We start from the raw sequence: 17,316 nt of genomic DNA, 5'->3' as shown, positions 1-17,316 counted from the left end.
GCCGCATGTAAGGGGCATCCAAATGCATGCCGCATGTCATGGGGGTCCCAAACGCATGCAGCATGCCATGGGGGTCCCACGTGCATGGTGCATTTCATGGGGGCCCCAAATGCATGCCGCATGTCATGGGGGCCCCACGTGCATACCACATGTCTTGGGGCCCCCAAATGCATGCAGCATGTCATAGGGGCCCCACATGCATGCCGCATGTAATGGGGGCCCAAAATGCATGCGGCATGTCATAGGGGCCCCACGTGCATGCCGCATGTCTCGGGCACCCCAAATGCATTCAGCATGTTATGGGGGCCCCACGTGCATGGCGCATTTCATGGGGGCCCCACATGCATGCCCCATGTCATGGGGGGCCCAAATGCATGCCTCAAGTCATTGGGCCCCAAATGCATGCCGCATATCATGGGGTCCCACATGCATGCCACATATGATGGGGGTCCCACATGCATGCCGCATGTCATGGGGGCCACAAATGCATGCCGCATGTCATAGTGGCCCCAGATGCATGCTGCATGTCATGAGGGCCCCACGTGCATGCCGCATGTCATAGGGGCCCCAATTGCATGTCGCATGCCATAGGGGCCCACATGCATGGCGCATGTCATAGTGGCCCCAGATGCATGCCGCATGTCATGGGGGCCCCATGTGCATGCCGCATGTCATGGGGGCCCAAAATGCATGCCTCAAGTCATGGGGGCCCCACATGCATGCTTCATATCATGGGGGCCCCACGTGCATGCCGCATTTCATGGTGGCCCCACGTGCATGTCGCATGTCATGGGGCCCCCCAAATGCATGCAGCATGTCTTGGGGCCCACAAATGCATGTCATAGGGGCCCCACATGCATGGCGCATTTCATGGATGCCCCACATGCATGCGCAAGTCATGGGGGCCCCAAATGTGTGCCGCATATCATGGGGGCCCCAAATGCATGCAGCATGTCATGGGGGCCCCACGTACATGCCACATGTCATGGGGGGCACACATGCATGCCGCATGTCATGGGGCCCCACTTGCATGCAGCATGTCATAGGGGCCCCAAATGCGTGCCGCATATCATGGGGGCCCCAAATGCATGCAGCATGTCATGGAAGCCCCACGTGCATGCCATATGTCATGGGGGGCCACATGCATGCCGCATGTCATGGGGGCCCCACTTGCATGCAGCATGTAATGGGGGATCCAAATGAATCACGCATGTCATGGGGGTCCCACATGCATGCCGCATGTCATGGGGCCCCCCAAATGCATGCCGCATGTCATAGGGGCCCCACATGCATGCCGCATGTCATAGGGGCCCCACATGCATGGAGCATGTCATGGCGGCCCCAAATGCATGCCGCATGTCATGGCGGCCCCAAATGCATGACTCATGTCATGGGGGCCCCACGTGCATGCCGCATGTCATGGGGGAGCCAAACTCATGAGGCATGTCTTTGGGGCCCCAAGCATATGCCGCATGTCATGGGGGCCCCATGTGCATGCCACATGTAATGGGGGCCCCAAATGCATGCGGCATGTCATAGGGGCCCCACGTGCATGCCGCATGTCTCGGGCACCCCAAATGCATGCAGCATGTTATGCAGGCCCCAAATGCATGCCGCATGTCATGGGGGCCCAAATGCAAGACGCATGTCATGGGGGCCCAACATGCATGCCGCATGTCATGGGGGCCCAAATGCTTGCCGCATGTCATAGTGGCCCCAAATGCATGCTGCATGTCATGATGGCCCCACGTGCATGCCGCATGTCATAGGGGCCCGCAGGCATTACGCATGTCATGGTGGCCTCACGTGCATTCCGCATGTCATGGGGGACCCACGTGCATGCTGCATGTCATTTGGGCCCCACGTGCTTGTCGCATGTCATGGAGGCCAAAATGCATGCCGCATGTCATGGGGGCCATAAATGCATGCCGGATATCATGGGGCCCCACATGAATGCCACATGTCATGGGGGCCCCACATGCATGCCCAAATGCATGCATGCAGCAAGGCATTGGGGCCCCGCAGGCATTCCGCATGTCATGGGGGCCTCACGTGCATTCCGCATGTCATGGGGGCCCCAAGTACATGCTGCATGTCATTGGGGTCCCGCGTACTTGCCGCATGTCATGGGGGCCCCACGTGCATGCCTCATGTCACGGGGGCCACAAATGTATGCCGCATGTCATGGGTGCCCCACGTGTATGCCGCATGTCATGGGGCCCCCCAAATGCATGCCGCATGTCATAGGGGCCCCACATGCATGCCGCATGTCATAGGGGCCCCACATGCATGGAGCATGTCATGGGGGGTCCCACATGCATGCCTCATGTCATGGGGGCCCCACTTGCATGCAGCATGTAATGGGGGATCGAGATGCTTGACGCATGTCATGGGGGTCCCACATGCATGCCGCATGTCATTTGGGCCCCACGTGCATACCACATGTCATGGGGGCCCCGAATGCATGCCGCATGTCCTGGGGGCCCCACATGCATGCCGCATTTCATGGGGCACCCAAATGCATGCCGCATGTCATGGGGCCCCAAATGCATGCCGCATGTCATGGCGGCCCCAAATGCATGACTCATGTCATGGGGGCCCCACGTGCATGCCGCATGTCATGGGGGATCCAAACTCATGCCGCATGTCATTGGGGCCCCAAGCGTATGCCACATGTCATGGGGGCCCCACTCATGTCATGGGGGCCCCACGTGCATGCCGCATGTCATGGGGGAGCCAAACTCATGAGGCATGTCTTTGGGGCCCCAAGCATATGCCGCATGTCATGGGGGCCCCATGTGCATGCCACATGTAATGGGGCCCCAAATGCATGCGGCATGTAATGGGGCCCCCAAATGCATGCCGCATGTCATGGGGGCCCCAAATGCATGCCTCAAGTCATGGGGGCCCCAAATGCATGCCGCATGTCATGAGGGTGCCGCATGCATGCAGCATCTCATGGGAGCCCCGAAGGCATTCCGCATGTCATGGGGGCCCCAAATGCATGTCGCATGTCATAGGGGCCCCACATGCATGGAGCATGTCATGGGGGCCCCCCATGCATGCCGCATGTCATGGGGGTCCCACATGCATGCCGCATGTCATAGGGGCCCCACATGCATGGCGCATGTCATGGGAAGCCCACATGCATGCCACATGTCATGGAGGCCCCACATGCATGCCGCATTTCATGAGGGACCCAAATACATGCCGCATGTCATGGGGGCCCCAAATGCATGCCCCATGTCATGGCGGCCCCAAATGCATGACTCATGTCATGGTGGCCCCACGTGCATGCCGCATGTCATGGGGGGTCCAAACTCATGCCGCATGTCATTGGGGCCCCAAGCATATGCCTCATGTCATGGGGGCTTCATGTGCATGCCACATGTAATGGGGGCCCCAAATGCATGCTGCATGTCATAGGGGCAACACGTGCATGCCGCATGCCTCGGGCACCCCAAATGCATGCAGCATGTTATGGGGGCCCATGTGCATGCCGCATGTCTCAGGTACCCCAAATGCATGCAGCATGTTATGCAGGCCCCAAATGCATGCCGCATGTCATGGGGGCCCAAATGCATGACGCATGTCATGGGGGCCCCACATGCATGCCGCATGTCATGGGGGCCCAAATGCTTGCCGCATGTCATAGTGGCCCCAAATGCATGCTGCATGTCATGATGGCCCCACGTGCATGCCGCATGTCATGGGGGCCCCAAATGCATGGCTCAAGTAATGGGGGCGCCAAATGCATGCTGCATGTCATGAGGGCCCCACGTGCATGCTGCATGTCATTGGGGCCCCACGTGCTTGTCTCATGTCATGGAGGCCCAAATGCATGCCGCATGTCATGGGGACCATAAATGCATGCCGGATATCATGGGGCCCCACATGCATGCCACATGTCATGGGGGCCTCACGTGCATTCCGCATGTCATGGGGGCCCCACGTACATGCTGCATGTCATTGGGGCCCCGCAGGCATTCCGCATGTCATGGGGGCCTCACGTGCATTCCGCATGTCATGGGGGCCCCACGTACATGCTGCATGTCATTGGGGCCCCGCGTGCTTGCCGCATGTCATGGGGGCCCCACGTGCATGCCTCATGTCACGGGGGCCACAAATGTATGCCGCATGTCATGGGGGCCCCACGTGCATGCCGCATGTCATGGGGCCCCCCAAATGCATGCCGCATGTCATAGGGGCCCCACATGCATGCCACATGTCAAAGGGGCCCCACATGCATGGAGCATATCATGGGGGCCCCACATGCATGCCGCATGTCATAGGGGCCCCACATGCATGCCGCATGTCAATGGGGGTCCCACATGCATGCCGCATGTCATAGGGGCCCACATGCATGGCGCATGTCATGGGGGGCCCACATGCATGCCACATGTCATGGGGGCCCCACATGCATGCCGCATTTCATGGGGGACCCAAATGCATGCCGCATGTCATGGGGGCCCCAAATGCATGCCGCATGTCATGGCGGCCCCAAATGCATGACTCATGTCCTGGGGGCCCGCAAATGCATACCGCATGTCATGGGAGACCCACGTGCATGTCGCATGTCATGTGGGCCCCATATGCATGCCGCATGTCATGGAGGCCCCAAATGCATGACTCATGTCATGGGGGCCCCACGTGCATGCCGCATGTCATGGGGGATCCAAACTCATACCGCATGTCATTGGGGCCCCAAGCATATGCCGCATGTCATGGGGGCCCCATGTGCATGCCGCATGTCTCAGGTACCCCAAATGCATGCAGCATGTTATGCAGTCCCCAAATGCATGCCGCATGTCATGGGGGCCCAAATGCATGCCGCATGTCATGGGGGCCCCACGTGCATGAAGCATGTCATGGGGGCCCCAAATGCATGCCACATGTCATGGGGGCTCCACATGCATGCCGCATGTAATGGGGCCCAAATGCTTGCCACATGTCATAGTGGCCCCAAATTCATGCTGCATGTCATGATGGCCCCACGTGCATGCCGCATGTCATGGGGGCCCCAATTGCATGGCTCAAGTCATGGGGGCCCCAAATGCATGCCGCATGTCATGGGGGCCCCACGTGCATTATGCATGTCATTGGGGCCCCATGTGCTTTTCGCATGTCATGGAGGCCCAAATGCATGCCGCATGTCATGGGGGCCATAAATGCATGCCGGATATCATGGGGCCCCACATGCATGCCACATGTCATGGGGGCCCCACATGCATGCCGCATTTCATGGGTGACCCAAATGGATGCATGCCGCATGGCATTAGGGCCCCGCAGGCATTCCGCATGTCATGGGGGCCTCACGTGCATTCCGCATGTCATGGGGGCCCCACGTACATGCTGCATGTCATTGGGGCCCCGCGTGCTTGCCGCATGTCTCGGGCACCCCAAATGCATGCAGCATGTTATGCAGGCCCCAAATGCACATGTCATGGGGGCCCAAATGCAAGACGCATGTCATGGGGGCCCCACATGCATGCCGCATGTCATGGGGGCCCAAATGCTTGCCGCATGTCATAGTGGCCCCAAATGCATGCTGCATGTCATGATGGCCCCACGTGCATGCCGCATGTCATGGGGGCCCCAAATGCATGCCTCAAGTCATGGGGGCCCCAAATGCATGCCGCATATCATGGGGGTCCCACATGCATGCCACATATGATGGGGGTCCCACATGCATGCCGCATGTCATGGGGGCCACAAATGCATGCCGCATGTCATAGTGGCCCCAGATGAATGCTGCATGTCATGAGGGCCCCACGTGCATGCCGCATGTCATAGGGGCCCCAATTGCATGCCGCATGTCATAGGGGCCCCACATGCATGGCGCATGTCATAGTGGCCCCAGATGCATGCTGCATGTCATGAGGGCCCCACGTGCATGCCGCATGTCATAGGGGCCCCAATTGCATGCCGCATGTCATAGGGGCCCCACATGCATGCCGCATGTCAAGGGGGCCCCAAATGCATGCCACATGTCATGGGGGCCCAAATGCATGCCGCATGTAATGGGGGCCCCACATGCATGCCGCATGTCATGGGGGCCCCATGTGCATGCCGCATGTCATGGGGGCCCAAAATGCATGCCTCAAGTCATGGGGGCCCCACATGCATGCTTCATATCATGGGGGCCCCACGTGCATGCCACATTTCATGGTGGCCCCACGTGCATGTCGCATGTCATGGGGCCCCCCAAATGCATGCAGCATGTCTTGGGGCCCACAAATGCATGTCATAGGGGCCCCACATGCATGGCGCATTTCATGGATGCCCCACATGCATGCGCAAGTCATGGGGGCCCCAAATGTGTGCCGCATATCATGGGGGCCCCAAATGCATGCAGCATGTCATGGGGGCCCCACGTGCATGCCACATGTCATGGGGCCCCACTTGCATGCAGCATGTCATAGGGGCCCCACATGCATGGTGCATGTCATAGGGGGCCCCACATGCATGCCGCATGTCATGGAGGCCCCAAATGCATGCCGCATGTCATGGGGGCCCAGATGCATGCCGCATGTCAGGGGGGCCCCACATGCATGCCGCATGTCATGGAGGCCCCACATGCATGCCGCATGTCATGGGGGCCCAAATGCTTGCCGCATGTCATGGGTTCCATAAATGTATGCCGCATGTCATAGGGGCCCAACGTGCATGCCGCATGTATTGGGGGCCCCAAATTCATCCCGCATGTCATGAGGGCCCCGCATGCATGCCGCATGTCATGTGGGCTCCACGTGCATGCCGCATGTCATGGGGGCCCCGCAGGCATGCCGCATGTCATGGGGGGCCCACATGCATGGCACATTTCATGGGGGCCCCACATGCATGGAGCATGTCATGGGGGCCCCACATGCATGCCTCATGTCATCGGGGCCCCAAATGCATGCCTCAAGTCATGGGGCCCCAAATGCATGACACATATCACGTGGGCTCCACGTGCATGCCGCATTTCATGGGGGCCCCGCAGGCATGCCGCATGTCATGGGGGGCCCACATGCATGGCACATTTCATGGGGGCCCCAAATGCATGCCACATGTCATGAGGGCCCCGCATGCATGCCGCATGTCATGGGGGCCCCGCAGGCATGCCGCATGTCATGGGGCCCCCCAAATGCATGCCGCATGTCATAGGGGCCCCACATGCATGCGCATGTCATGGGGGGCCCACATGCATGCCTCATGTCATGGGGGCCCCACTTGCATGCAGCATGTAATGGGGGATCGAAATGCTTGACGCATGTCATGGGGGTCCCACATGCATGCCGTATGTCATTGGGGCCCCACGTGCATACCACATGTCATGGGGGCCCCAAATGCATGCCGCATGTCCTGGGGGCCCCACATGCATGCCGCATTTCATGGGGCACCCAAATGCATGCCGCATGTCATGGCGGCCCCAAATGCATGACTCATGTCATGGGGGCCCCACGTGCATGCCGCATGTCATGGGGGATCCAACCTCATGCCGCATGTCATTGGGGCCCCAAGCGTATGCCGCATGTCATAGGGGCCCCACATGCATGCCGCATGTCTCGGGCACCTCAAATGCATGCAGCATGTTATGGGGGCCCCACGTGCATGCCGCATGTCTCAGGTACCCCAAATGCATGCAGCATGTTATGCAGGACCCAAATGCATGCCGCATGTCATGGGGGCCCCAAATGAATGCCACATGTCATGGCGGCCCCAAATGAATGACTCAGGTTATGGGGGCCCCACGTGCATGCCTCATGTCATGGGAGACCCAAGCGTATACCACATGTCATGGGGGCCCCACGTGCATGCCGCATGTCTCGGGCACCCCAAATACATGCAGCATGTCATGGGGGCCCCACGTGCATGCCGCATGTCTCAGGTACCCCACATGCATGGAGCATATCATGGGGGCCCCACATGCATGCCGCATGTCATGGGGGCCCCAAATGCAGGCCGCATGTCATGGGGCCTCCACATGCATGCCGCATGTCATGGGGGCCCCACATGCATGCCGCAAGTAATGGGGGCCCCAAATGAATGCGGCATGTCATAGGGGCCCCACATGCATGCCGCATGTCTCGGGCACCCCAAATGCATTCAGCATGTTATGGGGGCCCCACGTGCATGGCGCATTTCATGGGGGCCCCACATGCATGCCCCATGTCATGGGGGCCCCAAATGCATGTCTCAAGTCATGGGGCCCCAAATGCATGACACATTGCATGGGGGCCCCACGTGCATGCCGCATGTCATGGGGGATCCAAACTCATACCGCATGTCATTGGGGCCCCAAGCATATGCCGCATGTCATGGGGGCCCCATGTGCATGCCGCATGTCTCAGGTACCCCAAATGCATGCAGCATGTTATGCAGTCCCCAAATGCATGCCGCATGTCATGGGGGCCCCAAATGCATGCCGCATATCATGGGGGCCCGAAACGCATGCCGCATGTCATGGGGGCTCCACGTGCATGCCTCATGTACTGGTGCCCCCAAATTCATGCCGCATGTCATAGGGGCCCCACATGCATGGCGCATGTCAAGGGGGCCCCACATGCATGGCGCATGTCATGGAGGCCCCAAATGCATGCCTCAAGTCATGGGGGCCACAAATGCATGCCGCATGTCATGGGGGCCCCACGTGCATGCCGCATGTAATGGGGGATTCAAATGCATGCCGCATGTCATTGGGGCCCCGCAGCCATACCGCATGTCATGGGGGCCTCACGTGCATTCCGCATGTCATGGGGGTCCCACGTACATGCTGCATGTCATTGGGGCCCCGCGTGCTTGTCGCATGTCATGGGGGCCCCACATGCATGCCTCATGTCACGGGGGCCACAAATGTATGCCGCATGTCATGGGGGCCCCACGTGCATGCCGCATGTCATGGGGCCCCCCAAATTCATGCCGCATGTCATAGGGGCCCCACATGCATGGCGCATGTCATGGGGGGCCCACATGCATGCCACATGTCATGGGGGCCCCACATGCATGCCGCATTTCATGAGGGACCCAAATGCATGCCGCATGTCATGGGGGCCCCATATGCATGCCGCATGTCATGGCGGCCCCAAATGCATGCGGCATGTCATGGGGGCCCCATATGCATGCCGCATGTCATGGCGGCCCCAAATGCATGCCGCATGTCATGGCGGCCCCAAATGCATGACTCATGTCATGGGGGCCCCACGTGCATGCCGCATGTCATGGGGGAGCCAAACTCATGCCGCATGTCTTTGGGGCCCCAAGCATATGCCGGATGTCATGGGGGCCCCATGTGCATGCCACATGTAATGGGGCCCCAAATGCATGCGGCATGTCATAGGTGCCCCACGTGCATGCCGCATGTCTCGGGCACCCCAAATGCATGCAGCATGTTATGCAGGCCCCAAATGCATGCCGCATGTCATGGGGGCCCAAATGCAAGACGCATGTCATGGGGGCCCAACATGCATGCCGCATGTCATGGGGGCCCAAATGCTTGCCGCATGTCATAGTGGCCCCAAATGCATGCTGCATGTCATGATGGCCCCACGTGCATGCCGCATGTCATGGGGGCCCCAAATGCATGGCTCAAGTCATGGGGGCCCCAAATGCATGCTGCATGTGATGAGGGCCCCACGTGCATGCCACATGTCATGGGGGCCCCAAATGCATGGCTCAAGTCATGGGGGCCCCAAATGCATGCCACATATCATGGGGGCCCCACGTGCCTGCCGCATATATTGGGGGCCCCAAATGCATGCCACATGTCATGAGGGCCCCGCATGCATGCCGCATGTCATAGGGGCCCCACAGGCATTACGCATGTCATGGTGGCCTCACGTGCATTCCGCATGTCATGGGGGACCCACGTGCATGCTGCATGTCATTGGGGCCCCACGTGCTTGTCGCATGTCATGGAGGCCAAAATGCATGCCGCATGTCATGGGGGCCATAAATGCATGCCGGATATCATGGGGCCCCACATGAATGCCACATGTCATGGGGGCCCCACATGCATGCGGTATTTCATGGGTGACCCAAATGCATGCATGCAGCAAGGCATTGGGGCCCCGCAGGCATTCCGCATGTCATGGGGGCCTCACGTGCATTCCGCATGTCATGGGGGCCCCAAGTACATGCTGCATGTCATTGGGGTCCCGCGTACTTGCCGCATGTCATGGGGGCCCCACGTGCATGCCTCATGTCACGGGGGCCACAAATGTATGCCGCATGTCATGGGTGCCCCACGTGTATGCCGCATGTCATGGGGCCCCCCAAATGCATGCCGCATGTCATAGGGGCCCCAATTGCATGCCGCATGTCATAGGGGCCCCACATGCATGGCGCATGTCATAGTGGCCCCAGATGCATGCTGCATGTCATGAGGGCCCCACGTGCATGCCGCATGTCATAGGGGCCCCAATTGCATGCCGCATGTCATAGGGGCCCCACATGCATGCCGCATGTCAAGGGGGCCCCAAATGCATGCCACATGTCATGGGGGCCCAAATGCATGCCGCATGTAATGGGGGCCCCACATGCATGCCGCATGTCATGGGGGCCCCATGTGCATGCCGCATGTCATGGGGGCCCAAAATGCATGCCTCAAGTCATGGGGGCCCCACATGCATGCTTCATATCATGGGGGCCCCACGTGCATGCCACATTTCATGGTGGCCCCACGTGCATGTCGCATGTCATGGGGCCCCCCAAATGCATGCAGCATGTCTTGGGGCCCACAAATGCATGTCATAGGGGCCCCACATGCATGGCGCATTTCATGGATGCCCCACATGCATGCGCAAGTCATGGGGGCCCCAAATGTGTGCCGCATATCATGGGGGCCCCAAATGCATGCAGCATGTCATGGGGGCCCCACGTGCATGCCACATGTCATGGGGCCCCACTTGCATGCAGCATGTCATAGGGGCCCCACATGCATGGTGCATGTCATAGGGGGCCCCACATGCATGCCGCATGTCATGGAGGCCCCAAATGCATGCCGCATGTCATGGGGGCCCCAGATGCATGCCGCATGTCAGGGGGGCCCCACATGCATGCCGCATGTCATGGAGGCCCCACATGCATGCCGCATGTCATGGGGGCCCAAATGCTTGCCGCATGTCATGGGTTCCATAAATGTATGCCGCATGTCATAGGGGCCCAACGTGCATGCCGCATGTATTGGGGGCCCCAAATTCATCCCGCATGTCATGAGGGCCCCGCATGCATGCCGCATGTCATGTGGGCTCCACGTGCATGCCGCATGTCATGGGGGCCCCGCAGGCATGCCGCATGTCATGGGGGGCCCACATGCATGGCACATTTCATGGGGGCCCCACATGCATGGAGCATGTCATGGGGGCCCCACATGCATGCCTCATGTCATCGGGGCCCCAAATGCATGCCTCAAGTCATGGGGCCCCAAATGCATGACACATATCACGTGGGCTCCACGTGCATGCCGCATTTCATGGGGGCCCCGCAGGCATGCCGCATGTCATGGGGGGCCCACATGCATGGCACATTTCATGGGGGCCCCAAATGCATGCCACATGTCATGAGGGCCCCGCATGCATGCCGCATGTCATGGGGGCCCCGCAGGCATGCCGCATGTCATGGGGCCCCCCAAATGCATGCCGCATGTCATAGGGGCCCCACATGCATGCGCATGTCATGGGGGGCCCACATGCATGCCTCATGTCATGGGGGCCCCACTTGCATGCAGCATGTAATGGGGGATCGAAATGCTTGACGCATGTCATGGGGGTCCCACATGCATGCCGTATGTCATTGGGGCCCCACGTGCATACCACATGTCATGGGGGCCCCAAATGCATGCCGCATGTCCTGGGGGCCCCACATGCATGCCGCATTTCATGGGGCACCCAAATGCATGCCGCATGTCATGGCGGCCCCAAATGCATGACTCATGTCATGGGGGCCCCACGTGCATGCCGCATGTCATGGGGGATCCAACCTCATGCCGCATGTCATTGGGGCCCCAAGCGTATGCCGCATGTCATAGGGGCCCCACATGCATGCCGCATGTCTCGGGCACCTCAAATGCATGCAGCATGTTATGGGGGCCCCACGTGCATGCCGCATGTCTCAGGTACCCCAAATGCATGCAGCATGTTATGCAGGACCCAAATGCATGCCGCATGTCATGGGGGCCCCAAATGAATGCCACATGTCATGGCGGCCCCAAATGAATGACTCAGGTTATGGGGGCCCCACGTGCATGCCTCATGTCATGGGAGACCCAAGCGTATACCACATGTCATGGGGGCCCCACGTGCATGCCGCATGTCTCGGGCACCCCAAATACATGCAGCATGTCATGGGGGCCCCACGTGCATGCCGCATGTCTCAGGTACCCCACATGCATGGAGCATATCATGGGGGCCCCACATGCATGCCGCATGTCATGGGGGCCCCAAATGCAGGCCGCATGTCATGGGGCCTCCACATGCATGCCGCATGTCATGGGGGCCCCACATGCATGCCGCAAGTAATGGGGGCCCCAAATGAATGCGGCATGTCATAGGGGCCCCACATGCATGCCGCATGTCTCGGGCACCCCAAATGCATTCAGCATGTTATGGGGGCCCCACGTGCATGGCGCATTTCATGGGGGCCCCACATGCATGCCCCATGTCATGGGGGCCCCAAATGCATGTCTCAAGTCATGGGGCCCCAAATGCATGACACATTGCATGGGGGCCCCACGTGCATGCCGCATGTCATGGGGGATCCAAACTCATACCGCATGTCATTGGGGCCCCAAGCATATGCCGCATGTCATGGGGGCCCCATGTGCATGCCGCATGTCTCAGGTACCCCAAATGCATGCAGCATGTTATGCAGTCCCCAAATGCATGCCGCATGTCATGGGGGCCCCAAATGCATGCCGCATATCATGGGGGCCCGAAACGCATGCCGCATGTCATGGGGGCTCCACGTGCATGCCTCATGTACTGGTGCCCCCAAATTCATGCCGCATGTCATAGGGGCCCCACATGCATGGCGCATGTCAAGGGGGCCCCACATGCATGGCGCATGTCATGGAGGCCCCAAATGCATGCCTCAAGTCATGGGGGCCACAAATGCATGCCGCATGTCATGGGGGCCCCACGTGCATGCCGCATGTAATGGGGGATTCAAATGCATGCCGCATGTCATTGGGGCCCCGCAGCCATACCGCATGTCATGGGGGCCTCACGTGCATTCCGCATGTCATGGGGGTCCCACGTACATGCTGCATGTCATTGGGGCCCCGCGTGCTTGTCGCATGTCATGGGGGCCCCACGTGCATGCCTCATGTCACGGGGGCCACAAATGTATGCCGCATGTCATGGGGGCCCCACGTGCATGCCGCATGTCATGGGGCCCCCCAAATTCATGCCGCATGTCATAGGGGCCCCACATGCATGGCGCATGTCATGGGGGGCCCACATGCATGCCACATGTCATGGGGGCCCCACATGCATGCCGCATTTCATGAGGGACCCAAATGCATGCCGCATGTCATGGGGGCCCCATATGCATGCCGCATGTCATGGCGGCCCCAAATGCATGCGGCATGTCATGGGGGCCCCATATGCATGCCGCATGTCATGGCGGCCCCAAATGCATGCCGCATGTCATGGCGGCCCCAAATGCATGACTCATGTCATGGGGGCCCCACGTGCATGCCGCATGTCATGGGGGAGCCAAACTCATGCCGCATGTCTTTGGGGCCCCAAGCATATGCCGGATGTCATGGGGGCCCCATGTGCATGCCACATGTAATGGGGCCCCAAATGCATGCGGCATGTCATAGGTGCCCCACGTGCATGCCGCATGTCTCGGGCACCCCAAATGCATGCAGCATGTTATGCAGGCCCCAAATGCATGCCGCATGTCATGGGGGCCCAAATGCAAGACGCATGTCATGGGGGCCCAACATGCATGCCGCATGTCATGGGGGCCCAAATGCTTGCCGCATGTCATAGTGGCCCCAAATGCATGCTGCATGTCATGATGGCCCCACGTGCATGCCGCATGTCATGGGGGCCCCAAATGCATGGCTCAAGTCATGGGGGCCCCAAATGCATGCTGCATGTGATGAGGGCCCCACGTGCATGCCACATGTCATGGGGGCCCCAAATGCATGGCTCAAGTCATGGGGGCCCCAAATGCATGCCACATATCATGGGGGCCCCACGTGCCTGCCGCATATATTGGGGGCCCCAAATGCATGCCACATGTCATGAGGGCCCCGCATGCATGCCGCATGTCATAGGGGCCCCACAGGCATTACGCATGTCATGGTGGCCTCACGTGCATTCCGCATGTCATGGGGGACCCACGTGCATGCTGCATGTCATTGGGGCCCCACGTGCTTGTCGCATGTCATGGAGGCCAAAATGCATGCCGCATGTCATGGGGGCCATAAATGCATGCCGGATATCATGGGGCCCCACATGAATGCCACATGTCATGGGGGCCCCACATGCATGCGGTATTTCATGGGTGACCCAAATGCATGCATGCAGCAAGGCATTGGGGCCCCGCAGGCATTCCGCATGTCATGGGGGCCTCACGTGCATTCCGCATGTCATGGGGGCCCCAAGTACATGCTGCATGTCATTGGGGTCCCGCGTACTTGCCGCATGTCATGGGGGCCCCACGTGCATGCCTCATGTCACGGGGGCCACAAATGTATGCCGCATGTCATGGGTGCCCCACGTGTATGCCGCATGTCATGGGGCCCCCCAAATGCATGCCGCATGTCATAGGGGCCCCACATGCATGCCGCATGTCATAGGGGCCCCACATGCATGGAGCATGTCATGGGGGGTCCCACATGCATGCCGCATGTCATAGGGGCCCACATGCATGGCGCATGTCATGGGGGCCCACATGCATGCCACATGTCATGGAAGCCCCAAATACATGCCGCATTTCATGGGGGACCCAAATGCATACCGCATGTCATGGGGGCCCCAAATGCATGCCACATGTCATGGCGGCCCCAAATGCATGACTCATGTCCTGGGGGCCCCAAATGCATGCCGCATGTCATGGGGGCCCCACGTGCATGTCGCATGTCATGGGGGCCCCAAATGCATGCCGCATGTCATGGCGGCCCCAAATGCATGACTCATGTCATGGGGGCCCCAAGCATATGCCGCATGTCATGGGGGCCCCATGTGCATGCCGCATGTCTCAGGTACCCCAAATGCATGCAGCATGTTATGCAGGTCCCAAATGCATGCCGCATGTCATGGAGGCCCAAATGCATGACGCATGTCATGGGGGCCCCACATGCATGAAGCATGTGATGGGGGCCCCAAATGCATGCCGCATGTCATGGGGGCTCCACATGCATGCCGCATGTAATGGGGCACCCAAATTCATGCCGCATGTCATAGGGGCCCCACGTGCATGCCTCAAGTCATGGGGGCCCCAAATGCATGCCGCATGTCATGAGGGTGCCGCATGCATGCAGCATCTCATGGGAGCCCCGAAGGCATTCCGCATGTCATGGGGGCCCCAAATGCATGCCGCATGTCATAGGGGCCCCACATGCATGGAGCATGTCATGGGGGCCCCCCATGCATGCCGCATGTCATGGGGGTCCCACATGCATGCCGCATGTCATAGGGGCCCCACATGCATGGCGCATGTCATGGGGGGCCCACATGCATGCCACATGTCATGGGGGCCCCACATGCATGCCGCATTTCATGAGGGACCCAAATGCATGCCGCATGTCATGGGGGCCCCAAATGCATGCCGCATGTCATGGCGGCCCCAAATGCATGCCCCATGTCATGGCGGCCCAAAATGCATGACTCATGTCATGGTGGCCCCACGTGCATGCCGCATGTCATGGGGGGTCCAAACTCATGCCGCATGTCATTGGGGCCCCAAGCATATGCCTCATGTCATGGGGGCTTCATGTGCATGCCACATGTAATGGGGGCCCCAAATGCATGCGTCATGTCATAGGGGCAACACGTGCATGCCGCATGCCTCGGGCACCCCAAATGCATGCAGCATGTTATGGGGGCCCCATGTGCATGCCGCATGTCTCAGGTACCCCAAATGCATGCAGCATGTTATGCAGGCCCCAAATGCATGCCGCATGTCATGGGGGCCCAAATGCATGACGCATGTCATGGGGGCCCCACATGCATGCCGCATGTCATGGGGGCCCAAATGCTTGCCGCATGTCATAGTGGCCCCAGATGCATGCTGCATGTCATGATGGCCCCACATGCATGCCGCATGCCTCGGGCACCCCAAATGCATGCAGCATGTTATGGGGGCCCATGTGCATGCCGCATGTCTCAGGTACCCCAAATGCATGCAGCATGTTATGCAGGCCCCAAATGCATGCCGCATGTCATGGGGGCCCAAATGCATGACGGATGTCATGGGGGCCCCACATGCATGCCGCATGTCATGGGGGCCCAAATGCTTGCCGCATGTCATAGTGGCCCCAAATGCATGCTGCATGTCATGATGGCCCCACGTGCATGCCGCATGTCATGGGGGCCCCAAATGCATGGCTCAAGTAATGGGGGCGCCAAATGCATGCTGCATGTCATGAGGGCCCCACATGCATGCTGCATGTCATTGGGGCCCCACGTGCTTGTCTCATGTCATGGAGGCCCAAATGCATGCCGCATGTCATGGGGACCATAAATGCATGCCGGATATCATGGGGCCCCACATGCATGCCACATGTCATGGGGGCCTCACGTGCATTCCGCATGTCATGGGGGCCCCACGTACATGCTGCATGTCATTGGGGCCCCGCAGGCATTCCGCATGTCATGGGGGCCTCACGTGCATTCCGCATGTCATGGGGGCCCCATGTACATGCTGCATGTCATTGGGGCCCCCCAAATGCATGCCGCATGTCATAGGGGCCCCACATGCATGCCACATGTCAAAGGGGCCCCACATGCATGGAGCATATCATGGGGGCCCCACATGCATGCCGCATGTCATTGGGGCCCCACATGCATGCCGCATGTCAATGGGGGTCCCACATGCATGCCGCATGTCATAGGGGCCCACATGCATGGCGCATGTCATGGGGGGCCCACATGCATGCCACATGTCATGGGGCCCCACATGCATGCCGCATTTCACGGGGGACCCAAATGCATGCCACATGTCATGGGGGCCCCAAATGCATGCCGCATGTCATGGCGGCCCCAAATGCATGACTCATGTCCTGGGGGCCCGCAAATGCATACCGCATGTCATGGGGGCCCCAAATGCATGACTCATGTCATGGGGGCCCCACGTGCATGCCGCATGTCATGGGGGATCCAA

Source organism: Phyllobates terribilis, unplaced genomic scaffold (genome assembly GCF_046119375.1).
Source record: "Phyllobates terribilis strain yellow unplaced genomic scaffold, ASM4611937v1 Scaffold_3__8_contigs__length_932513732, whole genome shotgun sequence".
Classification (NCBI taxonomy): domain Eukaryota; kingdom Metazoa; phylum Chordata; class Amphibia; order Anura; family Dendrobatidae; genus Phyllobates; species Phyllobates terribilis.
The sequence above is the reverse complement of the archived record's forward strand: the minus strand, read 5'-3'. Positions refer to the sequence as shown.